At 34.7% G+C, this 27,812-nt stretch overlaps 1 long non-coding RNA gene across 1 annotated transcript; it reads right to left on the bottom strand.

The window, feature by feature from the left end:
* LOC145795400 (uncharacterized) lies at positions 1-25,953 on the bottom strand. The gene is made up of 2 exons (XR_014336314.1): positions 25,281-25,953; positions 1-490 (listed from the first exon to the last, which is right to left on the bottom strand). It is a non-coding gene; the product is annotated as an uncharacterized LOC145795400 (long non-coding RNA).
* Between the last annotated feature and the right edge of the window lie 1,859 nt (positions 25,954-27,812).

The following is a 27,812-nucleotide window of genomic DNA, read 5'->3' as shown; positions in this document are numbered from 1 at the left end:
TTGGGCAATAAATCTAATTTTTTATTTATTTTTTACTCAAATGTCCAGGCACTAAAATAATATGTCTATAAGGAGATCATTCTGCAAAATGATTAAACTATCCTCAAAAGTTCACTACCTTATTTGTTTGGAACCACTCTCTTTATCTGTTAAAAATTATATTTATAAAAACCATTCTCTCTCTCTCTCTCTAAACCCTAGTAAATCCTCACTCCTCTCTCTACCAACACCACTACCGTAGCCACCTCCACTATCGGTGTCACCCACCGATAGGTTTCATTACCACCTTCTCCACCTGGTCGCTTGAACCCTACTCTTCCTGAGTCTAAGATCTTCGACCTCCTTCGTCGTCTATTGCTGCTGTTGCCGAAGGCCTGCTCGACCAATCTGCCTTCTTGTTCAGATCCAAGGCCAACAACTTCACCGTCAGCGGTATCTTCACCACAGCTCTGTCTCTGGCAAACATGGTGCTTCGATCGACGTCGTGGTGCTTCAATCGACGATGGTGGGAGCTCATGTAAATAATTTTATGGTATTATGCATAATCCAAAATTGTGAACTATTGTGATTTTCACAAATAATAACATAATGTGGAAAATCAATAATATACCCGAATCATTTTTGCGAAACCTTAGAGTGATCCAAAATTGATTGAATATAAACTTAATATCAATATTAGTGGAAAAAGGATTCTCTCTGTTGACCCTCTTTAGAGTACGTTATATTCAGAACAATCGATGGAGGATCTAAATATACTTTTATAGGTAGAGAGAGGACCAGTTTCCTTATTCAATTTTATTTGACTTGCCCATGAAAGTAGGAGACTTGGAAACTATTCCATCTATTGAGCAATCAGATAATAACTTGTGGTTCAAGATACGAAACTATAATATTATTGAATCTATAATTCATATTGACATATCATGTGAGTCACCATAATGACTAAATAATTAAATTTAGTCTTCTATTCTCCCACTTGGCCTATATGATAATATACATCAAGATTTAATAAGGTAACATTAGGCGCAATAAATCATATCCAACCTTACTTTAATTTGGTTATTATCATAATACTATAATTAAATAGTTTACTAATGCGAGTCATGAAAGTTCTACACCAATAATGCGGCATAGTTTCTTCCATGTACCGCAACACTAGCAACTAATTTAATATAGTCCTTAAGTGAGGAGCGTCTTTTAAAGGTTCAATAATATTTTTTTATCAAAGACTATTTATGTTATCATTCATACATTCTCATCTATGTATGTACACCATTCATAACAAGAAATATATCAGAAATACAATTAATGAGATCTCAATGTGTCAAATAACACAATCAATCATAAACAACTATCACGAATTACATTCAAGATCCATTCAATTGGCAAGTTTCTTAATTGTCTTTCATAGTAATCCCTTCATCAATAGATCTGTACTTATGTACTTATGGGTTTTATTGACACTTTCTGTTTCTAAAATTCTTCTTTAATGACAATGTGACAATGTTGCAAATTAGGCCGGGTATTGGACCCGAATTTGGGCACCCATGTAGCATGACCCATGGCCCATTCAAATTACCCATGTAATTTGAATTTTATTTCCTGATTATCCTATTTGTTGGGATAACCCTCTATCTATCTACATCTTTCATATCCTTAGGAGATACGGATAGATGGATATATGTGGTTATATATCTAATTATATATTTTAACTATATAGAATATCAAATACGTTATGTGGTTTTTACTCATAACATTTGTCCCATACTGTCTCTCTAACTCTCTCCCATATCAGAGAATGATCCAACCTTTGCACTGTGATTAGAGTGGGTGATACTCATATTGTTGTATCACCCCATTGCTGAGTGTTCTTAGTTCGTGATTAAAGAAGCATGTGATTTACCCCCAAGGTTCTTCGTTTCGGATTCTATCACACAAGGTATGGATTGAATCCTTTTACACGCTGCGTTATATATATCTTACATTGGTATCAGAGCCTTAAATGGATATTTGGTGCTTGTTTTTGTGCATTAAAATATGTATATAATTATATACATATATATACACATATGATATATGCGTGAAAAAATAATATTTTTCTGAAATTTCTCTGATCAACCTGAAACTTGCATATGTTGTAGTATATTCCATGTAGAATATATCTGCCAAGTTTAATAAAAATCTAAGGGTCGAATTTTGAGAAAAATTGAGATTCATATTTAATTTTTCGTAACTTTAACATTGGTTTTACAAGTTTTGTTTTTATATTATGAAAATTATATATTTGGAATCCTTGTTTCGATACCTTCGAAACGGTATATTATGGGCTTGATTCCGACTTACGGTTGATGAGAAAAGCAAATCCTAATTTGGGTTCGTTTTGTATTTTTTAGTGGCTTAAAGAAGAAGATAAAGTGCAAAGTTTCTGCACTTCCACTCTCATTTGAGAGAGTGTGTGATACACCCTATTATTTGGGTTTGTTAAATGTCATTTTTTATACCACCATTCTTTTTAGTTTGGAAAATGGAGTCTGACAGTACCAAAATTGAACTAGAAAACACCCTGGAAGGTAGCGCGTGAGCCACACGCGCCATCTAACGATGTCAGCGCTGCCACGCGTGTGCCACGCGTCAGCCACAACCCGCACGCGCCGAGCCAAGCCACGCGATTTCCTGCGCCGACTTGGCTGGCTTGGCTAGCTTGGCTGATGGGTGTAAGGTGCTGTTTTTTTTTTTTTTTTAAATTCTAAATCACGTTAAATGATCATAATTAATTCGTTATAGCTTTGTTTTAAGCATGATTGGTACTATTGGTTTTAGAATTAAATTTTTTATCTACTGTAAATTTTCAAAATTTTATGAAAATAAAAAATATTTTTCTTGAAATAATAATTCATTATTTCTGCTTTAAAATGCTTCTGGTGTTGCATGACTAAGTTTCTGAGGATGAAATTTTTACAGTAGACTACTGTAATGGTTTACTATTTACTGGTATGATTGTTTCATTTTCCTAGATTCTGGAATATTTATTCCTGATTTTATGTGTATTTATTAATTATTTAAAATTCCAAAAAATTCCAAAAAAATTTCAAAAAAATTTCAAAAGTGATATACTTTTTGTTATGACATAATCTGAATCTTAAATACAGCATATTGTTATTTTTTGCCTAGAGTTTCTAATATGTTGTGATTAGAGTAGCATGACTAATTGCTTTTTTTTATTTAAATTCCATTATTAATTGTAACATTCATGAGTTGATTGTGAATCTACATTATGATGTTATTGTATGGAATTAGAATATATTATCATGCTTTAGACATGCCATAGTCAGTGGGAGGTTGTTGGGTTGAGAGAAATCTTTGTAGATTTACTCCCGAAAACTAATATTTTGCACATGAATTAAATTAAATTTTGGATAATTGTCACATGTGGCGCAAAAGATGATTATGAGCATAGCGGATTTTCGATCTTGCGACTTGTGTAATATTATCACTATTTAATTTAGATTTTTGCGACAAAATTATATTATGCTAATCAAATTAATCCCAATGCGAATTTCTCTCTAAATTGACTTAGCTTATGGAAGTTAATTTGGTTAGCCTAGACTTAGTAGAGATGTTCAAATGTGAACAATGCAATCATATTCGTTAGATAAGAAAAAAGTCTTGGAGATTTTAGGTCAGACCTTAATTGAGCCAAAGTAAGGAAACATGACTCAAAATCACCGTGGTTTTGTTGCCTTGTTTAGCACAATAAAAACCGATGTGTGCACTATGGTTAGCTGCATGCTACGTAGTTTTGATTGGCAAGTTTTGGAGTTGTGAAATTAGTAAGCCCTCAATAGATCAACATATGATCTTGACTATTAAGCTGCGCGAATTGACTTTGTAATTTGACTTATAATAATGTTGCATCATTGGATGAAGTAACATTTAAGAGTCACGTCATCCAAGAAATGCGAGCTTAAATGATTAGTCATTAAGTGTAAGACGAGTAGCAGTATGAGCAGTGTTTTGCTCTCTATCCAACTATTGGGAGTGGATGGAGCAAAATTTCATGCACTATAATAGTGTGCATTAAAGTATCACTTGAAGTTAAAAGATTAGCGTTTAGTAGCAACAAAATCTATTAACACTAAGTGAAAAGATTAGCGCCAAGTGGCTGCAAAATCTATTAGCATTGACAACTTGTCTAAGTCTGGACACTTACTATTTCCACACTTGAATGTGAGACATGAGAAGGTGCTTCTTTGTATGATTCCTTAGCTAGGCTAACATTTTTTGAATAACGTTTACCACTAAGCGCAAACGTTGCAACATAGTAATGAAGAGGTCAAGGCCGACAAGGTTTTTATGACTCTAAGAATTTGACGCATCGCTTGTGAAAGCATTGTGTTGAATTATACTCTGTAGCCTAATTCGCGCTTAAGTTATTTCAGGAGCTGTCATAGATTGATAGCTTATTCTCTCATTCTTGTGGATAGTAGAATTAATTACAAGTAACTATGAAGCAAGAAACATAGATGGCAAGAGGAGTATCGTCATCTTCCAACTAGATGCAGTAAAGTGTATGGAGAATAACATTGACTTGAAGGTGCAGGGGATTAACACTTACTAGTTAAATTTGCGACTTAGGCGCACTTGATATCTCCATGACATCCTTTTATAATCTAGTGAACATGAATTAGTCGTGAGTCATTACCTAGTTGGGCCTAAACCTTTGAAACTTGTCTTCAAGAACTCACACATTAGGATGATTGGAATTAGTTTATGACATCGGTCATGAACCGGTGGCTTATTATACTCACATTAATGAGAAAATGGCTTGGATGGTTTGAGTAGGCCCTCTCGGGCCCACTCACTTGTGATATCCTGTTCTCATGTGAATGTGTAACTTTGTTCGCAATGGTTGTGCACAAGTAAGTAGGAAAGCCGCAGAAGGGCATTTGTATTGGCACATTTAGTCCACTATGATATTTGTGACTAGATATGTGTAAGGGTATGATAGCTAAGCCTCAATCTCGACACATTTATAGATTACGATATGCATTTGAGTCAAGACTATTTGATCTCCTATAAGTCAAAAGTTTTGAAGTGATTTTTGACATTGCACATATAAGGTCGAGATCAATCAGATAACAACTTTTGTGTTTTTAGTTTTGACCAAGCTGGCGAGTATCTATTTGAGTTATTTTACAAAGCACTATGAAGAGAAATGGAAACTTAGAAAATTGATTATTCCTAGTACTCAGCAACACAATGGTGTAGTAGAGATAAGGAATTGTATATTGTTAATGTTAGGTGGATGATGGGGCAAAATGTTTCCCAATTGGGAATTGCACTTTAGTTTATTTCCTATATCCCTAACTAAGTGCCCTTCATATCAGATTTTACACTCCATTTGAGTAATGGGTTAGCAGAAAGCCATCTATGGGCGATCTGTAACCGTTAAGTAGCTTACCTTTGTTTTACTTCTCATAAGGTTGCGAAGTTAAGACTTAGGGTTCTATGGCGCATTATTGTATGTTGTCTTGTAAACACTTAGGGTGCGTTTAATTGGGGGGATTAGGGGGGGATTATTCACTGTTCGGATTGCTTATCTGAAGGAGTGAGTAGTCCATCGTTTGTTTTTTTTTAGTCCGCCGGACATGGAGTCTGGCTGAACTCCTTATCCCCTATATGGGGGATTATACTATCCCGCGGGGGGAGGGAGGGGTTTGGGCCAATTTTGGAGGGACTCTTTACTGTTGGGATTAGGTGGTAAAATAACCATTTTGACCCTCTACTATTTAATTATGTGTTATATTTAATAAAATTCAATAAAATTTAAATGTCTCAATTTAAAAATAAAATTATTTTATTTAACTTTTTATTGATGTTTTATTTATTTAATTTTTTTAAAATAAATTTTTATAGATATTTTATTGATGTTTTATTTTAAAATTTTGTTTATATTTTATTTAATTTCATTATTTAAATTTTAATAGATGTTTTATTTAATTTCATTGTTTAATTATTATTATTTTTAAAAACAAATTTATTTAAAATTTTAATTAAAAAATAGCATATATTTTTATTGATATTTTATTTATTTAATTTTTAAAAAATAAATTTATTTAATTGGGTAAAAAATAAAATAAAATAAATTTTTATTTAATCTAGCTAAAAATAATTAAAATATTAAAGATATGTTTAATATTGCTATTACTTAGTAAACAATTGAAAAATAGTAAAATAGTCTTTTGCTCATTCATCTTATCCAGTCCGTCTAACCAAGCATTGGATTCACTAAAAATAGTCATTTCCAAACATCTAATGCCATGAGAAAACAAACACATGATACATATCCAATCCAACCAAATAGTCCAGGGATTCAGGTCCGATGGATTTTAATCCCCCCTTATCTAGTCCGTCCAATCAAATACACCCTTAGGGTCATGTGGCGCATTATTGTATGCTGTCATGTAAACCCTTCGGCTCATGTGCATATAGGTAAACAGCTTTGTGGTAGTGTAACTAAGTCACATAAAGTTTTCTTAGTAAAGGTGACGTGAATAGAGTTTTGGAACTCTATAAGATAGAGAATTTTAAGTATAGAGCTTTATGTAGTCTAGTTGAGAATGGAAAGAAATTTCCAATATCCTAGGGACAATGGGAGCGATGTGCCTACTAGTGGATTACACCATTAGAGAAGAATACTCTACATTCTTTGTTGCGTGGTAGCGAATGTGAAAATTTTCCACGTCATCACTAGGTGATTGAGAGGCAAACATTCATGATTGCTTCGCAAGATGATAAAGAGCCTAGGATAATGCCAAAAGCTCTAGTCCCTCGTTTTTAGAAAGTGGATCAATGTTGCGCAGTTTAAGACAAAGTCTTTGAGAATTAACCATTTCTATAATTTGGTTGACTTTCTATTATGACGCGAAACTGTTCTAAAGTTATGCGCAATTTGGATAGTCATTGTTGAGGCATAAGGCACGCAAGATATTGAAAAGTCACACCATTGAGGAAGGTGTAGACCATAAGAAGACTTCCTCCTAGGGAGTGCGGTTATTTCGACTTAGGCTATGATTGACATAAGTTCGGAACATTTATTTGTGGATGTTGTGATCCAACTTCTCGTTGGAGAATTGGATAAGTAGATCCGTAAGGATTTACCTTCTGCTTTTATGGTGAAAAGTTAAGATCGCAAAAAGGTTGCTAGTTCCAATAAATCTTTTACAGCCTAAAATAGTTATCCAAATAGTGGTTCTTAGATTTCGTCAAGCCATGATAGGCCAACGATGATCGATGAAGACCACTGAGGCATGATCAATGGTCCAAAAGAAGTTTTTCTTTACTTAGTCATTATGAGCCAGGAATTTATAAGGTTGTCGACACCTAGGGTGGGCAATCCTTTATTTTAGATATGACGGACATGGGTGATATAATTTATATGCTCAGAAGTATGATCCTTAGGGATTGTTTTAGGAGAATTCCCGGTTTGTCTTTGATGACTTACATAAGGAATATCCTAGAATGATTCTAGATGCAAAATTGCGAACCCATTGACTTACCTATCGATGAAAGCTAGAGCCTTAGCTATTGAGTGAATCATTGGATTGTCTTTGGGAGAAACAGATGACCTATATACCTTGATCTTTTTTTTTTTTTTTTTGTGGGAGCCTAAAGTACGCTATGCTGGCGTATTCGTCATGATGAGTGTTATCTTTGGTAAATGGTCTACTGAGTAGTTTAGACATTGACCTTGCTCATTGGACTGTGGATAGAATGCTTTACTAGTACTATATAAATTTGCCCCTTGTAAGATTCAATGCGCTAGTTGGGCGCATCTGGAATGAATGCAGATTGGTCACCAAAATATCTTTAGAGAGGTATTTGCGCCAGAGGTAGTGATCTTGAACCACTTCATGTGAGGCGTACATGGTGGATTCTGTTGTATATGCTTATCGCAAGAGGTGTTGATAAGGCTTATGCTTGGAATCTAGAATTGCGCAGACTGTGGTCGTGTTTTTTAAAATCGATCACTTATTTGTTGTGAGATGATGGAATGTTGACACTATTATGGTTTGTGTCATAATGATTAGCAGATAATGATGTCAGCAGGCAAGATTGGCTCACTCACACAAGCAATTGCCCTTAGCGCTTAAGAGCGACCAAGGATGAGACTAGTGGTTTATTTTTATTTGGAACCAAGAGAGGCTTAAATTATTCACTATGTATGTCGCCTTGGTTACAACCAAGATGAGGTCGTGTTAACGACCAAACATGGATGTTAGTACCCACTTTCCATGTTGTGCCTGTTATGATTAGCCAGATGCGAAATCTCATTTGGCGCCTAGAAGGCGAGCAAATAGAGAATTTGGGTAGGTGCTAGAAAGCGACTAGACTAAGATCTGTATGGTGTATCAAGTATGGCGTCACTCTTTGGAAGAGTTACTCAACCGTAGCATGTATTCATACTGCATATGCTTGGTGACCGAGTAATGAGGTGAGAGAATGGATCTCTATTTCCTCACCGTGTGAGTCTTACATGTCATTATTAAGATGACTTTCATTTATGTACCCTTTTGTGACTTTTGACTATGTCATAAGGTAAGGGGTTGATATTCTGCTACTTTGCTATGTTGCCTGCGGTCATGTATGATTCGGCCTTAAGGGACATCACTGGGAAAGCGATCAATCCTAAACTAAATGGCATGAGGGCAAAGGGAAGATCATCTAGTATTACACCACTGTTGTATAGTCACTGCAAGCAACTCACATCGCTCTGTATGAGAGGCGGATTGAGTGTAAATATATTGCAAGAATTGAGAGAGTCAAACATGCTCTTTTAAGGGATTAGAGATGTTTTTTGGACCAGTGTAATTAGATCGGTCTGGAGTATATGAGACACTATTTTTATTTTCGGGCTGATGTCTCTATGCTGGCTCATTTTTGAGTTCTAGTATAGAGCTCCCACATATAGGTGTTTCTCAGCAGTCGCATGGTTCATTGGCTAGTATGAGATTGTGAAATATTTTGGGAGATTGAGATAGAGATGTGGCAGTGTCATGCCAACTCATGTACAAGTAGGAGATGTTGGAAATTGGGTCAGGTATTGGACCCGAATTTGGGTGCCCATGTAGCATGACCCATATCCCATTCAAATTACCCATGTAATTTGAATTTGATTTCTTGATTATCCTATTTGTTAAGATAACCCTCTATCTATTTACATCTATCATATCTTTAGGAGATATGGATAGATGGATATATATTGTTATATATCTGATTATATATTTTGAATAAATAGAATATCATATACGTTATGTGGTTTTTACCCATAACATTTTTCCCATACTCTATCTCTCTCTAACTCTCTCTCATATCAGAGAACAATCCAGCCTTTACACTGTGATTAGAGTGGGTGATACTCATACTGTGGTATCACCCCATTGCTGAGTGTTCTTAGTTCGTGATTAAAGAAGCACATGATTTACCCACAAGGTTCTTCGTTTCGAATTCTATCACACAAGGTATGGTTTGAATCCTTTTACCCGTTGCGTTACATATATCTTACAGACAAAGTATTTCAATTTTATGTGTTTAGTATCATTAGAATACTTGTCATTAGAATACTTGTCATTCTAAGAAAATAAAACAATTATGAAATTATCACAATAAATTCTCAACGACTTGGCAACAAAAGTTGACAATTCCAAGTCCTGAGATAAAGTTTCGCAATAACAATTCATGAATTATGGTCTACAAGCACACCACAAATTCAACTTTCATAAGAGATATTTATTATAGTTCATTTCACAATTTTCATAATATTTCTTCTTCACATAATAAGAATAAATAATCAAAAGTGAATTTTTCTACTATTAATTCATCCTCCAAAGTCTGAGTCTAAGTAGTCAATCAATTCAAGATTATCAGACCTCATAAATGTGAGCAAGTAATCTTTTATTCCTTATGATTACTTTATCACTTCTTTATCTGAGCATTAAATTTCTTACAACAAATGTACAAAGAATTGTTTCCATTCTAATTGATTATAAATTTTTTTTTTTGCAAAAGACTGGATTTATTTCCTTTTGGAATATGTATATCTTTATGTGAATATCCTTTCATACAGAATCTCTATAGAATTTTTAATATATACTGTCTAAGACAATCTCAACAATTTATGTGATTCATTCAAAAATATCTCAATTTCTATCACATATAATGTGATACCCCTGTTCCGTAATGTGCTAATTGGTCCTTAATTTAAATATGATTATGTGTTTGATATGATTTTGTGTGCCAATTATGTGAGAATATGTGGTTTTGAACTTCTATCTGTTCACCGTAGGAATATCTGTTTGATTTTACCGTTTCGGGAATTAAATTGAGGTCCTTATTGGCCACAGAACCCAAACTTGATTACGCCATTGTGATTGGCATAATTTTTAGAGCCTACGGTGAAATTTAATTGAAAATTGATTCGGGTTAGATTAAACCGATTAAATTGATGAATTAGTACCCAATCACTCTACATTATTATATTATGACTTAATGGGACACTATACACTCAATACCCTCTTTGTTATTCTCTTGGCTGAATTAAACTCAAGAGATAGAGAAGGGAGTCGGTTAGAGAGAAGAGAAAAGAGGAGAGTTGGATGTTTGGCTCAAATTGTGAAGAATTGAAGAATTAAACTCAAGGAATTATTATAGTTGGAAGATTGAGCCTCTAGGTAAGCATTTGGTCTTGAATTCATAAGTTTGAAATTTTGATCTTATGAGTTCAAGGGTTGTTTGTGATCAAGAACATGTAATGAGTTGATGTTTATTGAGTTTGAAGTCTTAGAACTCATGCATATAAGAAATTACTTTGAATTTGCATGTTTGAGCTTGAAACACATGATTCATGTAGAGTTTTGGTTAAAGCTCATGTTATAATCGCCATTTGTACCATTTGAACTCAAATTGGGAGCCAAAACATACATGCATGTTTGATTTTTTGAGGAATGGAGCTTATCTGGAGTTTGTAATATAGGAGTTTTGTTCATACTTAAGAAATGAGAGTTGTTTAAGAATTAGATGATGATTTTGAACAAATTGATGTAATATCCTTACACTCTCATACAATATAATGTGTTTATATGTTTTTGGGACCAAAATCATGAGTTGAAGCCTTTGAACATCGAAATTGAAGCCCAAGAACAATTCTGGGTTTTCCAGAATTCTGGTGACCGCTCGAGTGGGGAAACCGCCGCTCAAGCATAAACTTCATGCTCCTAGCACTTTTCACAGAGTTGGATATCCGCTCGAGCGGGACATTTCACGCTCGAACAGAGAGCTTTTGTAGATAGGCCTTCTGCTCGAGCGCCCTAACTCACGCTCGAGCGTAATTTTGAGATAACCAGTACTTTTGCAGGCCTCTTGGGTCCGCTCGAGCGAGGAAGTCCACGCTCGAGCGGGGACCCTATTTTCTGAAATTTTGTTCATGCGTTCTGTGTTTCGTTTTCTGTTCTCTTTCACTTGTAAGCACTCTTAGGCATATGTTAAGCATTGTAAATGAGTTAGTGAGATAAGAATAAAGCCTAAAGAGGAATATGTGAATTAAGGAACAGATTGAATTGTTAGTGACCCTTTTGTGTTCGTGAAATGTGTAGGGTCGAGCTCCAGGGCAAATCCACGAGCCAATCACTGTGAGTAATATCGATATTTGAATAATTGTGAATGTCCAATTGTTTATTCCCAAATAAGCTTTATGAATTGCTTATTAGGATTGTGGACAAAAGTCTGACAAGAAAATAATTGGACCTAAGTTCGCTTTGATAGAAATGAATGGACCAGAGGTCGTTTTGATAGAAATGAATGAACCAGAGGTCGTTTTGATAGAGATGAATGGACCAAAGGTCGCTTTGATAGTAATGAATGGACCAGAGGTCGTTTTGATAAAAATAAATGGACCGAAGGTCGTTTTGGTAGAAATGACTGGACCAAAGGTCGTTTTGATGTACATGATCGGACCGAATGCCGTTTTGACATATATGGATGGATCGAAGGTCATTGTGACATGAATGAGTGGGCCGAAGGCCGTTTTGACACGAATGAGTGGGCCGAAGGCCGTTTTAACACGAATGAGTGGGCCGAAGGCCGTTTTGCCACAAATGTATGGGCCAAAGGCCGTTATGATATAAATGGATGGGTCGAAGGCCGTTTTGACATAAATGAATGGGCCAAAGGCCAGTATGTTTGGAACTACAGTCACTCGATCTAAACCTTGCATAAATGTACATATGTTAAGTAGGAATATGAATTGGGCCCAAGGCCGTTTGGAGTATGTTGTTTTACATATTGTTTATATGACTTTTGTATTTGATATTATTCACTGGGCTATCGCTCACGCTCATTCATGTGTTTGTAGGTGAGCCGAGGGAAGTCCAAACCCAGCCCCAGTGAAGTCTACCAGGAACAACATGAGTTTTGAGAAAGTCTGCCTTGTGTCTCACGCACGAGACCTATCCTTGCCATTTTGTTATGTAACTATATTTTGTCTTGCTGGCAAGGACTTTATGTATATTTGTAAATAGTCTGTCCTGGGTTGACTTAGTTGGATGATCCTGTCTGCAAAAAAAAAAAATTATGGTACTGTACTTTTGACGTGGGTTATTAACGTATATGAGTATGGTTTTTTTTGAAGTGCATATAAGCACAACTCTATGGACAAAGCTTTTGATTATTGCCTCCGTCGACCCCTCTTACTCTGATGAGTTTCGTCTTATTTGTTTTGAGGCCGTAAGTAATCTCAGGATTACTGGCCGGTTACGTCCTTAACCTATAGGGGTGGGCTCGGGTCATGACAGAGTGGTATCAGAGCACGAGTTAATAACTCACGCACTTGTCTAAAAAGTGCAATAAGCGTCTAGATAAGATCTAGGATGCATTCATGTGATAAATATGAATTTGGAAGCATTGACTATATGCCTACATGTTTTGATATAAACAATTGGATGTCGTAAGTTGTGAACTACTTGCATTACAAATCACCTAGAAATATGTGCTTCTTAGTGTATGCATACTTGTGTACCTTTTATGTGAAGTATAATGCAAGTTTAATCAGATGGTGAGGACCAGAGGTGATGAGATAGAGGAATCTTCTACTGCCAGACTGGACAGAATGGAAAGACTGATTCAGGAAATGGCAGAGGCTTTGAGGCAACAACAGGAGTGGCAACAACAATGGCAGCAACCACACCCGCCACCTCCACCTCCGGCACCACCCGTGCCAGATAATCAAAATGATGACCGGGTTATAGCTCTCACCAAGGAATTCAAGAAAATGAAACCACCACAGTTTCACGGGGGATTAGATCCGTTGAAAGCCGAAGCATGGGTCCTTGGCATTAAGAAATTATTTGAAGTGTTCCCCTGTTCAGAGACTCAGAAAGTGCTTCTAGCCACTTTTATGCTAGAAGACGAATCAAGACGATGGTGGATGTTGATGCGGGAAAGTCATAAGGATGTCGATTGGGTAAAGTTTCTAGAAATATTTTATGACAAGTACTTTCCACAATGCGTCCGGGACAGGAAAGTAGCGGAATTCATGGAACTCAATCAGGATAGCATGACTATAGCTGAGTATGAGGCCAAATTCACTGAGTTGGCCAGGTTTGCCCCACATGTAATTGACACAGACTATAAGAAGGCAAGACACTTTGAAGGTGGACTCCACAGCGACATCCTAGAGAGGGTGAATGTCCTAAAGCTAGAGACCTACATTGGGGTGCTAGACAGGGCCATCATATCAGAGGCTAACATAGCTAGACAAGCTAAGCCAACAACAAAATGGAAGGGCAATAAAAGGCAAGGCTTCTTTTCGAAGAAGAAATTTTCAAAAAAACAAAACACGGGCTCCTCAAATACTTCGAGTTCTTCCCGAGACACAGCTCCCATGTGCAACATTTGTAGCAAAAGGCACCGTGGAGTCTGTTACCGTGTATCGGGAGCCTGTTTCAAATGTGGGAAGCAAGGGCACATAGCCCGAGAATGTAATCAGAACTGTGGGAAACTAGCAGCTAGTTCCACTGCATCGATCCCAAAGCCGGGGAACACCTTGAAATCTGCTACTACTGGAGATACAGTGAGACAGGGGAGGGTTTTTGCACTTGTTCCGGGCGATACACGAAACGCCAATGCTGTTGTCTCAAGTACAATTTCAATATGTAATCAGGATGCCTTTGTATTAATTGATTCTGGATCAACGCACTCATTTGTGACACATACATTTGCATCTAGACTGAATAGACCCCTAGAGTTATTGCCATATTTGTTATGTGTGTTTGCTCCATCGGGGGAATTTGTGCTATGTGATTATATATATCGGTTTTGTGACATGCATATCGAGGATGCTACCCTATATGTAGATTTGTTGTCCTTGAACTTTAGACATTTCGATGTAATTTTGGGCATGGATTGGTTGACCAAGTATTGTGCCACCATAGACTGTGTGACAAAAAGGGTTGTATTTAACCTACCAGAACAGAAAGAGATCGTGTTTGTGGGTAATGGGGTAGAGCCTCTACCTTATTTGATATCTACAATGAAAGCATGTAAACTGATCAGGAAAGGATGCCAGGGTTATTTGTGTTATGTGTTGTCTGAACAATCTAAGAATGTTGAATTGAATAATATTCCTATTGTTAGAGAATTTCCAGATGTGTTTCCGAATGAATTACCAAGGGAATTGGTAGACAGGGAGATCGAGTTTACCATTGAAACTGTGCCAGGCACCCAGCCTATTTCTAAAACTCTCTACAAAATGGCTACTGTCGAAATGAAAGAATTAAAGGAACAGTTGCAAGACCTTCTTGATAAAGGGTTTATCCGGCCTAGCACTTCGCCTTGGGGTGCACCGGTGTTATTTGTAAAGGAGAAGGATGGTACCTTGCGCCTGTGCATTGATTACCGGGAATTGAACAAGGTAACGATAAAGAACAAATATCCCTTACCCCGTATTGATGACTTATTTGACCAGTTGCAGGGATCACAGGTGTTTTCTAAGATTGATTTGAGATCCGAGTATCATCAGCTAAAAGTTAAGGCAGAGGATGTTGAGAAAACTGCATTCAGAACAAGGTATGGCCATTTTGAGTTTCTTGTTATGCCGTTTGGAGTGACTAATGCTCCGACAGCATTTATGGACTTAATGAATAGAATTTTTAAAACCTACCTTGATGAGTTTGTTCTAGTCTTCATCGATGATATTTTGATATACTCTAAAGAAAGACTTGAACATGAGCATCACTTGAGGACTGTTTTACAAATACTTCGGGAAAGGAAATTGTTCGCTAAACTAAAGAAATATGAGTTTTGGTTGGATGAGGTTGTTTTCTTAGGGCATGTGATCAACAAGGAAGGAATTTCAGTGGACCCGCAGAAAATAGAGGCAATTGTGAATTGGCCTACACCGACTAATGTGACAGAAGTTCGTAGCTTCATGGGCTTGGCTGGGTACTACAGGAGGTTTGTGAAGGACTTTTCGAAATTAGCAGTGCCTCTTACCCAACTGACACGCAAGGGGCAACCTTTGAGTGGAACGATGAGAGGGAATCAGCCTTTTATGACTTGAAGACAAGATTGACTACTGCACCGATTTTGACATTACCTTCAGGTACGAAAAATTTTGTAATCTTTAGTGATGCATCTTATAAGGGTTTGTGTTGTGTGTTAATTCAGAACGGAAAGGTTATTGCTTACGCCTCCCGACAGTTGAGGCCACATGAGAAGAATTATCCAACACATGACCTAGAATTGGCCGCAGTTGTTTTTGCTTTGAAAATCTGGCGGCATTATTTGTATGGGGCAAAGTGTGAAGTCTACACGGATCATAAGAGCCTGAAATACTTCTTCACGCAGAAAAAGTTGAATATGCGTCAGAGAAAGTGGCTGGAACTAAAAGATTACGACCTAGAAATTCAGTACCACACCGGGAAAGCTAATACAGTTGCTGATGCCTTGAGCAGAAAATCAACGGGAAGTATGGCCTGTTTGCTTACTAAACAGAGAGAGATCTTGCAAGATTTTGAGAAGTCTGAAATTGAAGTGGTAATGTGTGAACAGGACGGATTGATAGCCGCTATTACAGCCGAGCCGGCGATCATTGATGAAATCAAACAGAAACAGAAAGAGGATGAGTACCTCAAGAAAGTGATTGACGAAGGCAAGCCCGAAAGCAGAATTCAGTATTGAGAATGAAATGTTGAAATTCCAAAACCGAATATGTGTCCCAGATATCCCGAAACTAAAGAAGAGGGTTTTAGATGAAGCCCACAGGTCCGTATTTGTTATGCATCCAGGTAACAATAAAATGTATCGGGATTTGAAACAAACCTATTGGTGGCCTAAAATGAAGATAGAGATTGCAGAATATGTGTCCAAGTGCCTTCAGTGTCAGCAAGGTAAGGCTGAACATCAGAAACCAAGCGGCCTACTTCAACCTCTCCCTATTCCTGAATGGAAGTGGGAACATGTGACTATGGATTTCGTCGTTGGCCTACCTCAGACTTCTCAAGGTATGGATTCTGTTTGGGTTATAGTTGATAGACTGACTAAATCTGCACATTTTCTACCTGTCAAAACTACATTTACTGCCTATAGAATGGCTACTATTTATGTTGATGAAATTGTCCGTTTACACGGAGTTCCGGTATCTATTGTGTCGGATAGAGATCCGAAATTTGTATCTAGATTGTGGAAGAGTCTACAGGAAGGTATGGGAACAGAACTAAGGTTCAGTACTGCATTCCACCCACAGACAGATGGGCAGTCAGAACGAACGATACAGACATTGGAAGATATGCTCCGCATGTGTGCTTTGGATTTTCAGGGGAGCTGGGAAGATTATTTGCCACTTGCAGAATTTGCTTATAATAACAGCTTCCACTCCAGCATCGGTATGGCACCATACGAGGCTTTGTATGGTAGGAGGTGTAGATCACCTATCTGTTGGACAGAGGTCAGGGATAGAGCTTTGCTTGGGCCAGAAATTGTGCAAGACACATCTGAGAAAATCAAGACTATTCGTCAAAGGCTCAAAACAGCTCAGGACCGACAAAAGAATTATGCAGACGTTCGGAGAAGACCTCTTGAGTATGAGGTTGGTGACCATGTGTTCATCCGTGTTTCTCTGATGAAAGGCCAAGTCAGATTTGGGAAAAAGGGCAAGTTGTCGCCCCGCTACATTAGGTCGCTTCAGATTTTGAAAAGGCTTGGTCCAGTTGCTTATAGAGTTGCCTTGCCACCAGGATTCGAGCAAATCCATAATGTGTTTCACGTGTCGATGTTGAGGGGTTATCTCCGAGACCCGTTTCATGTGATTGATTATCACCAGGTTGCTATTGATGAAAATATGGAATATGCTGAATGGCCGGAATGGATTGTTGACAGACAAGTGAAACAGTTGAGAAGCAAGTCCATCCCAATGGTGAAAGTGGAATGGAAAGAGCACTATGGGACGGATGCTACATGGGAAAAAGAGGAGGAAATGCGACTGAGCTATCCACATTTGTTTCCCGACGAAGGTAAATGAAGTTTGGAGGACCAAACTTCCTAAAAGGGGGGACACTGTGATACCCCTGTTTCGTAATGTGCTAATTGGTTCTTAATTTAAATATGATTATGTGTTTGATATGATTTTGTGTGCCAATTATGTGAGAATATGTGGTTTTGAACTTCTATCTGCTCACCGTAGGAATATCTGTTTGATTTTACCGTTTCGAGAATTAAATTGAGGGCCTTATCGGCCACAGAACCCAAACTTGATTACGCCATTGTGATTGGCATAATTTTTAGAGCCTACGGTGAAATTTAATTGAAAATTGATTCGGGTTAGATTAAACCGATTAAATTGATGAATTAGTGCCCAATCACTCTACATTATTATATTATGACTTAATGGGGTACTATACACTCAATACCCTCTTCGTTATTCTCTTGGCTGAATTAAACTCAAGAGATAGAGAAGGGAGTCGGTTAGAGAGAAGGGAAAAGAGGAGAGTTGGATGTTTGGCTCAAATTGTGAAGAATTGAAGAATTAAACTCAAGGAATTATTATAGTTGGAAGATTGAGCCTCTAGGTAAGCATTTGGTCTTGAATTCATAAGTTTGAAATTTTGATCTTATGAGTTCAAGGGTTGTTTGTGATCAAGAACATGTAATGAGTTGATGTTTGTTGAGTTTGAAGTCTTAGAACTCATGCATATAAGAAATTACTTTGAATTTGCATGTTTGAGCTTGAAACACATGATTCATGTAGAGTTTTGGTTAAAGCTCATGTTATAATCGCCATTTGTACCATTTGAACTCAAATTGGGAGCCAAAACATACATGCATGTTTGATTTTTTGAGGAATGGAGCTTATCTGGAGTTTGTAATATAGGAGTTTTGTTCATACTTAAGAAATGAGAGTTGTTTAAGAATTAGATGATGATTTTGAACAAATTGATGTAATATCCTTACACTCTCATACAATATAATGTGTTTATATGTTTTTGGGACCAAAATCATGAGTTGAAGCCTTTGAACATCGAAATTGAAGCCCAAGAACAATTCTGGGTTTTCCAGAATTCTGGTGTCCGCTCGAGCGGGGAAACCGCCGCTCGAGTGTAAATTTCGTGCTCCCAGCACTTTTTACAGAGTTGGATGTCCGCTTGAGCGGGACATTTCACGCTCGAGCAGAGAGCTTTTGTAGACAGGCCTTCCGCTCGAGCACCCTAACTCACGCTCGAGCGTAATTTTGAGGTAACCAGTAATTTTGCAGGCCTCTTGGGTCCGCTCGAGCGAGGAAGTCCGCTCGAGCGAGGAAGTCCACGCTCGAGCGGGGACCCTATTTTTTGAAATTTTGTTCATGCGTTCTGTGTTTCGTTTTCTATTCTCTTTCACTTGTAATCACTCTTAGGCATATGTTAAGCATTGTAAATGAGTTAGTGAGATAAGAATAAAGCCTAAAGAGAAATATGTGAATTAAGGAACGGATTGAATTGTTAGTGACCCTTTTGTGTTCGTGAAATGTGTAGGATCAAGCTCCAGGGCAAATCCACGAGCCGATCACTGTGAGTAATATCGATATTTGAATAATTGTGAATGTTCAATTGTTTATTCCCTTATAAGCTTTATGAATTGCTGATTGGGATTGTGGACAAAAGTCTGACATGAAAATAATTGGACCTAAGTTCGTTTTGATAAAAATGAATGGACCAGAGGTCGTTTTGATAAAAATGAATGGACCAGAGGTCGTTTTGATAGAGATGAATGGACCAAAGGTCGCTTTGATAATAATGAATGGACCGGAGGTCGTTTTGATAAAAATAAATGGACCGAAGGTCGTTTCGGTAGAAATGACTGGACCAAAGATCGTTTTGATGTACATGATCGGACCGAAGGCCGTTTTGACATATATGGATGGACCGAAGGTCGTTTTGACATGAATCAGTGGGCCGAAGGCCGTTTTGACATGAATCAGTGGGCCGAAGGCCGTTTTGACACGAATAAGTGGGCCGAAGGCTGTTTTGCCACAAATATATGGGCCGAAGGCCGTTTTTCCATATATATATGGGCCGAAGGCCGTTTTGACATAAATGAATGGGCCAAAGGCCAGTATGTTTGGAACTACAGTCACTCGATCTAAACCTTGCATAAATGTACATATGTTAAGTAGGAATATGAATTGGGCCCAAGGCCGTTTGGAGTATGTTGTTTTACATATTGTTTATATGACTTTTGTATTTGATATTATTCACTGGGCTATCGCTCACGCTCATTCATGTGTTTGTAGGTGAGCCGAGGGAAGTCCAAACCCAGCCCCAGTGAAGTCTGCCAGGAACAACATGAGTTTTGAGAAAGTCTGTCTTGTGTCTCATGCACGAGACCTATCCTTGCCATTTTGTTATGTAACTATATTTTGTCTTGCTGGCAAGGACTTTATGTATATCTGTAAATAGTCTGTCCTGGGTTGACTTAGTTGGATGATCCTGTCTGCAAAAAAAAAAAAAATTTATGGTACTGTACTTTTGATGTGGGTTATTAACGTATATGAGTATGGTTTGTTTTGAAGTGCATATAAGCACGGCTCTATGGACAAAGCTTTTGATTATTGCCTCCGTCGGCCCCTCTTACTCTGATGAGTTTTGTCTTATTTGTTTTGAGGCCGTAAGTAATCTCAGGATTACTGGCCGGTTACGTCCTTAACCCATAAGGGCGGGTTCGGGTCGTGACATATAACGCATAGGTTGTCTCGCTAATATATTTCATCTCAAAGTTCTTAAAGAGAAATTTCTTAATTCGTATAATAAATCACGTACATTATTGGCAAACAAAATATCATCAACATATAAAATCATAAATATAAACTTGCTCCTACTGATCTTTGGATATATATACTAATCAAAATTATTTTCTTTAAATCCAAAGGAAAAAATAGTATCATAAAACTTAAGATACAATTTTTAGAAAACTTGTTTAAGTTTATAAATTGATTTCTAAAGTTTGCAAGTCACATTTTTATTTTCCTCAATAGAAAAACTTTTAGGCTGATCTATACAAAATTCTTCATCAAAACTCTTTTTTAGAAAATTAATTCTCACATACATTTAATGCAACTCAATATCATAATGAGTTACTAATGCCATAATGATTCTAAATTATCTATTTAAGAAATAAGTAAAAACAATATCTTTTTGTAATCAATGTCTACTTTCTGAGTAAAATCTTTGATCACATATCTAACATTACATCATTTTATATTACCCTTCGAATAATAAATATTTTTGTATCTTTAGGCAATTCAATGAGATCCCAAATTTCATTCTGGTCTATTGATTTCAACTCATCATTCTTGACATCAATTCATTTAATAGAATCAACATTTTCTATGACTTATGACAACAAAATCGAGTCTTTGCTTATCATAATAAGATTGTTATAGATATACCACATAATCATCCTAAATGACAAATCTCTTTATTTTATGAGATCTTATTAATATTTTTTCTTGTGGTTCTTCTACAACGTTTCGTTGGTGATAATTACATTATGGAGTAATTGATTATTACTTTGTTGTTCCATAGCATTAAGTTGTTCAACAACTATAGGAACGACAATTTTCTTCAAAATTATGAGTAATGATACTTGCACCAAAACTTATTGAATAATCACATTTCATGATTTATCATTCCCAACCATTCTTATTAAATATGATATTATCGGTTTCTGCAATTCTTGTACTATGGCCAAGATAGTAAAACTAATATCCCTTGAATTTTTAAGATAATCAACAAAACAACCACTGATTATTCTAAAATCTAATTTCTTTTCATGTGGATCAATAATTCTAATTTTGTAGACAACTCCAAACATACAGGTGTCTTAAGTTCGGTTTCCTTCCTGTTCACAAATCAAAATAAGTGTTTGGAACTGCCTTACTAGGAACCCGATTATATATAAAAATAATAGATCATAACGACATACATCCACAATGTTATGGTTATATAGAAATTATTTAACATACTCTTAGTCATATTCATTAGAGCACAATAATGCTTCTTAATTATTTAACATACTCTTAGTCATATTCATTAGAGCACAAAATCATAAAATGAAAATTCATCAATAAAAGTGATAAAATAACTTTATTTACCAAACATGAAGTATCAAAAGGGCACATTAATATCTATTTGGGTAACATGAAGAAACCCTGTATATCTTGTGACACTTTGCTTAATGTAATTGAATTGATTTTTCTTAATGCAACTCGCACTCCCACTAAAAGCAATAAAATCTAAATTCAAAAGAATCTAATCTTTACTAGTTTTTAAAATTTCTTCTTTTTTTTTTCCTTTTTTTTAATAGAAAAATAATACAATCTTTTATGTCACAAGTTTAAAGAGTTTTCATTTATCAAGCTATATTTAGGACCAACATAATGACGCAAGATAAATTAAATTTTTGAGAAATCATTAAAATTTTAATTTATATAAACCATCATAAATAATACCAAAATTAATAAAAGAGGTTTTTACAATAAATTAAAATTTTATTCTAAATTTTGAAAATAACCATCAAGGTTAATTAAATTTGGACAAATCAATAAATAATTTTCAAAATTAGAATGAACATAAAATTTTAAATTAAAGTCTAAATAATGATCAATGTCACAAAATAAACAATAAGTCCCAATAATTTCAATTGAGATTTTAACATAATCGGTTTAAAAATAATCTTGCATCGTATTAAAACATGAATAGCCATTTTCTTTCTTATGAGACTAAAAATTTTGAACAAACTCATTTTCTTTAGGTGGCTATTTCTTTATGCCATTTTCTATGCTTTCTCCCTTTCTTTTTGGCTCCTTGAATTATGAGATCAATAAATGATATCTCAATTACTTAAGTTTTGTCTCTTCTTAAATAAACATACTAGTCAATTTATTAACTTTCTACTTACTATTAATAGAATTATAGTTAATATAAATGACTCATACTGAAGAGACAAATTGTTCAAAATAAATTGCACAAAAATAAATTCATTCATAAATATTCTTAAATTTTTTAATTGAGCAGTTAAGTTAGACAATTCAATGACACACTCATATATCTTATGCATACCATCGAACTTTATGATGGTAAGTGTAACCATAAGTGTCTCAGCAAAAAAAACTTATTAGCAGTTCATAAACGTTCTTTCACATTATTTAACATTATCAGTTTAAGGAAGTTAAAACTTAATGTTTTCTATAATCATTCACATAAAACATAAAACTTTATTTGTTCGATCCTTAGCAGTAAATTTCTCAAATAGTAACATTAAGTCAAAATTCAAAACATCGAGATGAAACTAAATTTGTTCTATTCATTTTGAGAAATCATTTTTTAAAATTTAAAATTGAAACAAACAAAGTATACAAATATAGCGAAATGAAACTTTAATCAATAATTCATACTCACTGCATTAATGCTAAGAGTAATCAAAAATTGACAATTAGTCAAGATAAACATATGTTTAAACAATCACAAATAGTATCACCGTGATCTACTTTTGGGATAATATAATGGCATACTATTTAACAATTATGGTGATTCTCTTTCACCAATAAGACTAGTTGATAAAATATTCATAACTAAGTAGGTCTGTTACGTGTGGGTATTCATTCCAATATCAATTATGAATATCTATCAACAATCATATTTCAATTCAACAATTATTTAGAAGTGGTGCACCTTTAGGCCAACCTAATATCTTTGTAATTAAAGAATTGCGATTTGCAAAGTCATTATTTTTTAACGGGCTGGCTTTCCTCCAGTCTATGATTGGACTGGAGGGTATTGTTGGGTGCGTAGGGGCTCACCATGAGTCTCATTTCGATAATCTGAACCGTTCAATATGTAGAACTCATCGAGTACTATATGTCTATAAAAAATCACATTGATCGGATATCGATAGTTACATGATTAAATCAGTTTTGTATAAAAAAAAAATAGACGGTAAAAAAAATAAACAGTTGACAGAAATCTGATCCGATGACATAGCTATTGATATCCGATCAACGTGATTTTTTATAGACACATAGTACTTGACGAGTTCTACACATTGAACAATTCGAATTATCAAAAACGGGATTCGAGGTGGGCCCCCATGGGCCTAACAGTACCCTCCATTTCGATCACGGACTAGAGAGAAGCCCATCCCATTTTTTTAATACTTGGGAAGGGTATTAAATTTCAATTATTTGATTTGATATCTATGTGTTATTCCGATTAGGTCACTTTAGCAACTACCAATCGTATCATAATTTAGATTTCAAATCAAAACAAATACTTTGCATGGACATTATTGAATAAATAATAATTTATTCACAATTATTCATCATCATAATCATAATGCATATTACTATATCATAAGAATAATATTAAGACAACAAATATTAACACAATTTATATTCTATATCACATAAGAATAGATACTTTTGTACCTCATCAAACCACCTATAAAAATCAAACTTATACATAATGGTGGTAATAACATTATACTGAAATAATTTTTAGAGGTTATATTGCTTAGTACTATAAAGATTACAATAACACTTTAATATGCCTCACAGTAAAATTTAATAATATAAAATTCAGCAAAACATGAATAATAATGACTCATTATGTAATACGAATATCGTTAGTCATTACTAAATCAAACAATAGAGTGATCATTACTGACCAAAATTTTTCTCATAATAAACACAATTAAATCATGCAATGTATTAAATTATTCAGATATTAATTTATTCGATTTATCTGAAAAAAATAATTCAACATAATCTTTACCACCAATATAGATGACTGACCAAACTTTTTTCTCATAATAAATACAATTAAATCATGCAAAGTATTAAATTATTCAAATATTAATTTATTTGATTTATCTAAAAATAATAATTCAACATAATATTTACCACCAATATAGATGATCATGGATGGGTTATCAATCAAAAGTGTTCCACAAACCGATGGAGCACATAACTTTATTAAAATAATAGGTGTAATCATAAAGCGTGCATTGTAGATTCATAAATATTATTCATGGAAGATATATATACACACAATAAAACTGGCATCAAACTTGAGTACAATTCCCAAATCGTAATCTGTTCAAATCATGTCTCACAATTAACAATATACAAACAATCAATGATAGACATAAATTAAAATCATTAATTTTATTTAATGAAAAATCATGATGTTCTCTAACCAGTGCTTTGATACCACATGTAAATAATTTTATGGTGTTATGCATATAACAACCTTCATAATCCAAAATTGTCAACGATCATGATTTTTACAAATAATAACATTATGTGGAAAATAAATAACATACATGGATCAGTTATGCGAAATTTTCGAGTGATCCAAAATTGATTGAACATAAACTTAATATCAATATTAGCAGAAAAATGTTTCCCTCTCTTAACCCTCTTTGGAATACGTTATATTCAGAATAATTGATGAGGGATCTAAATATACTTTTATAGGTAAAAAGAGAATCAGTTTCTTTATTCAATTTTATTCCACTTGCCTATCAAAGTAGGAGACTTGGAACTACTCCATCCATTGACCAATCAGATAATAACTTATTGTTCAAGATATAGAACTATAATCTTATTAAATCTATAATTCATATTATTATATCATGTGGGCCACCATAATGACTAAATAATTAAATTTAATCTTGTAGCTCAAGAATAATATCGTTACATTGGAGACTCCAGCATCGTCGAGTCTGACGCCATCTTTTACTACGACGACTCGGTCTAGTGTATCAGTGGGGTTATCGAAGATATACCAAACTGAAGCGATGGCGTTTTGGAGGATGAACTTATCTAAGTCGTCAAGGGCAATAGAGAAGATGCTGCAGCCGACGGTGTTAGATTACTAGACGACGAATGACAGAGAAAGATGAGCCATTCACGAGGCAGAGGTTGCCATCAGCAAAGAATTGGAGGGTGTCAGAGGCATCTCCGTTTGGGTAGGAGGTGCCGGTGATCCAAACCGGGATACCGTTGAAGGTGATAGCAGTGAAAAAGATAGCTCCACCATCGGAGGATAAGGAGATGAAGGAAAAAGATAATGTGGTGTTTGAGAAGGTCTCTGAATAGATGAGAGATAATGATGGATTTAGATAGATCTAAATCGAATCTGAAAGAGATAAGAGGTCGTGGTCTCCACAAATAAAGAATTTTAGGATATCTCTGGGATTTGTACAGATAGAGGATTTAGGTGTTGTTCAACAGATAGATTTAAACATATGGAGGATTTTGGGATTTGTATAGATAGATTTAAATAGATAAAGGAAAAAATTGAATAGATAATGAAATTTGGAAAGATAAATTTAAATAGATAAGGAAAAAAATTGAATAGATAGTAAAATTTGGATAGATATTTCAACAAATAAGAGGAAAAAATTGAATAGATAGATACAAATATAAATAAATAGTCAAAAAAAATTAAACATATAGTCAAAAAAATTCAACAAATAGATAAGGGATAAAATTAAAAATAAAATATTCTGCAAAACAACAAAAAAAAATCTCACTAAATTATTTCATAAATGGTGAATCTCTTAATAACAAAATATATTCACTAAATTTATTACTTTATACCCTCCTTAAATTAGACTTTTTAATAATTTTTTATGTAATAAAGTTGGGCCAATAAAATTTTTATGTAGGGAAATTTATTTGATTACTGTCTCACTGAGTTGTAATTATAATTTCTCCAAAAGAATCAAACACGCAATAATGGAGGGGCCACCACCTTGTACCGAAAAAAAAAGATGACACAAAAGAGAATCAAACACGCAATAATGACAGTGCCACTACCTTACCCAATAATTATTTGGTGGTCATGACTAAGTTGTAATTATAATTTCCCCAAAAGAATCAAACACGCAATAATGGAGGGGCCACCACCTTGTTCCGAAAAAGAAAGATCACACAAAAGAGAATCAAACACGCAATAATGACAGGGCCACTACCTTACCCAAAAATTATTTGGTAGTCCTGAGTAATTTAGGATCCAGCTCCCCTCTAGTCTGATTATAGATTGGACGGTGCCATTGAACCGTAGTGAGTTCAACTCTTGGTTTATTTTGATAATTTAAATCGTGTAATATATAAAGTTTGTTGAGTATATTATATCTACAAAAAATTATGTTAATTAAATATCGATAGTTACTTGACCAGTTTATACTTGTATTTGTAATTTATTTTTTAAATCATAATTGCCATTGAAATAAATGTAACTAGATCAAATAACTATCGATATCCAATTAATATGATTTTTTACAAAAATTATATATTCGATGAGTTATACACACTAACGGTTTAGATTATAGAAATGAGCTCGAAATCGAATCCACCACAACCCAACAGCATTGTCCAGTTTCCATTTTGGATTGGAAGAAGTTGTGGCCATAAATTTATGTAGTGTTGTATATTGATATTTGTTAATTAAAATAGTGAGACTCGGTACTTTTTATTAATTTTTTAAGAAATAAATTGATAAGTGTATGTAATAAATAGTGTAGAATAATATTTCAAAACTACCAAATAATGAAGCCTACCTTACACCGAAAAGGAAAACTCACCTATGAGGATACAATTTTTTGACAATACACCTAATATAATTTGAACGGTGCACGAAATTAATAGATTAAAATTAATTATTTTTTAATACAAACATATATATGATATAATTTGATAACATGAATGTTAAACCGATCAAGTTATTATTAAACTTGCATAACACTAAATTGACACGAATAACTTGTTTAATGAAAAATTATTTATATATTTTAGTATTTTATGGCATTTTCAAATTTCTTTTTATAACTTTATCAAATTTTTAAAAAGATTTGAAAATATTAGAGCGAATTTAGACCTTTAAATTTATTCACAATGATGTGGTCAGGAGTTTTGCCTTACATGATTAAATGTGTGACAAATGTTGATAGGATTTTAAAAGACTAATATATGTTTTGGTTTTGTTTTTGTTTTTGTTTTTAATTGAACATTATGTATTTTTCTTCTAATATTTGAGTTAGTAAAAGAAATAATAATAGGATATAATTTTTATAAAGTTGGAAAATAAAATTGAATTGAAACCAAATCTTCTAATGAATAATTTCATTCAATAGAGATTAATTTTATTAAATTTAACTTGTGTGAAAAATTTAGAAATCCCCTAGATGTTGATTTGTGATTATATATCAATTTTAAGCAGTAAACA

This window comes from Camellia sinensis, chromosome 7, assembly GCF_055761805.1.
Source record: "Camellia sinensis isolate YWXY chromosome 7, ASM5576180v1, whole genome shotgun sequence".
Classification (NCBI taxonomy): domain Eukaryota; kingdom Viridiplantae; phylum Streptophyta; class Magnoliopsida; order Ericales; family Theaceae; genus Camellia; species Camellia sinensis.
The sequence above is the reverse complement of the archived record's forward strand: the minus strand, read 5'-3'. Positions and strand labels throughout refer to the sequence as shown.